At 41.6% G+C, this 1,469-nt stretch overlaps 1 non-coding gene across 1 annotated transcript; it reads right to left on the bottom strand.

The window, feature by feature from the left end:
• Positions 1–969: 969 nt before the first annotated feature.
• On the bottom strand, positions 970–1,076 carry LOC141687887 (small nucleolar RNA R71). Its single transcript, XR_012561366.1, has one exon. It is a non-coding gene; the product is annotated as a small nucleolar RNA R71 (small nucleolar RNA).
• Positions 1,077–1,469: the final 393 nt, after the last annotated feature.

Raw genomic sequence — 1,469 nt, 5'->3', positions numbered from 1 at the left:
TAAAGGTAATAACAATGGCTATAGAAGGAAGTAATAATGAAGTTGTGATCTCATGAGTGTTTTATTATTGATAAATTGAAGTGTTAGTTAAGTGGTTAATTAAGTAGTTAATTATAGTTAATATTTAATCAACAATTTTAAGTGTTATTATCTTAACATTGAGAAGTAGTCATACATTGGTGAGTGAGTTAAATTAGACAATAAATTAGTCTGAGTCTCTGAGGGAACGAACTAGAAAGTATTCTATATTACTTGCGAACGCGTATACTTGCGTGAATATTAGTGCGTGTTTTCGCCCTAACAAGTTTTTGGCGCCGCTGCCGGGGACTCGGCGTATTTGTTTAGTTTATGTACTTACCATCATTGGTCATTAGGACTCAGTGATTAGGACGTAGTAGTTAATTACTCTTTTCGGTTGTGTTTCAGGTACTTTAGCAAGCATTTATGCAAACTCGTTCTCGTGCTCGCAAGAGGACCTTAGATACAGCTGAGGAGAAAGACGAAGTTCTTGATACTCCGGAGAAGTTAGATTTTGAGGATTCGGATTCAGGAACTGAGCAGAAAGAACCAGTAAACATGGGAGATCGTATTGTTCAAGCTGATCCAGCTCTTATGGATTTTTCTCGGCCTAAAATTGATGACATTCAGTCAAGCATCCTTCATCCGGCTATTCAAGCTAACACCTTTGAAATCAAGTCGGGCACTATTCAGATGGTGCAGAATTCTGTTTCTTTTGGAGGAGCGGCAACTGAAGACCCCAACATGCACATAAGGAATTTTATCGAGATCTGCAGCACTTTTAAGTATAATGGCGTGACTGATGAGGCTATTAAGTTGAGGCTTTTCCCATTCTCACTGAGGGATAAGGCTAAAGACTGGTTACATTCTGAACCAGCTGGGTTCATCTCTACGTGGCAAGATCTTGCGCAAAAGTTTCTGGTAAAGTTTTATCCAATGGCAAAGACTGCTGCTATGAGGAGTGCTCTTACTCAGTTTGCGCAGCAACCTACAGAATCTATGTGCGAGGCTTGGGAACGCTACAAGGAAATGTTGAGAAAATGTCCACATCATGGAATGCCGGATTGGATGGTAATCACTGGTTTTTATAATGGTTTGGGGGCCCAATCTCGGCCCATGCTCGATGCAGCAGCGGGAGGAGCCTTATGGGCTAAAAGCTATACTGAGGCGTATAATCTTATAGAGACAATGGCTGCAAACGAGCATCAAAACCCAACTCAGAGGATGACGTCAGGCAAGGTCGCAGGTATTCTGGAAGTTGATGCAGCCACCGCTATTGCAGCCCAGCTCCAAGCGCTATCAATAAAGGTTGATTCTCTGGCTACGTATGGAGTTAATCAAATAGCTATGGTTTGTGAGCTTTGTGCAGGTTCTCATGCTACGGATCAGTGTTCTCTTGTCAACGAATCTGTTCAGTATGTGAATAATTATCAGCGACAACAGCAGCCTGT

Source organism: Apium graveolens, chromosome 9 (genome assembly GCF_009905375.1).
Source record: "Apium graveolens cultivar Ventura chromosome 9, ASM990537v1, whole genome shotgun sequence".
In the NCBI taxonomy this organism is placed as follows: Eukaryota; Viridiplantae; Streptophyta; class Magnoliopsida; order Apiales; family Apiaceae; genus Apium; species Apium graveolens.
This window is presented reverse-complemented; position numbering and strand designations above follow the sequence as displayed.